Here is a 273-nt window from a genome sequence, read left to right on the forward strand (position 1 = left end):
TGTGAAAATAACACGGTAATATACGAAAGACATACTTGATAACTTACATAGAAACACCGCAGTAACTTTTTGACCAGGAGAAAAAGTTGTTGAAGAATATGACCTCAGAAACTTATGTAGAAATAGCACGATAATATACAAATCACATACATGATAACTTAGTACAAATATCGTGGTAACTTTTTAGACCGGTAGAAAAAAGTTGTTGAAAACAATTTATGTGAAAATAACACGTAATATGTGAACTGCATGTCCGATAACTTACGAATATAA

The sequence above is a fragment of the Triticum dicoccoides genome, unplaced genomic scaffold (assembly GCF_002162155.2).
Source record: "Triticum dicoccoides isolate Atlit2015 ecotype Zavitan unplaced genomic scaffold, WEW_v2.0 scaffold90037, whole genome shotgun sequence".
NCBI lineage: Eukaryota > Viridiplantae > Streptophyta > Magnoliopsida > Poales > Poaceae > Triticum > Triticum dicoccoides.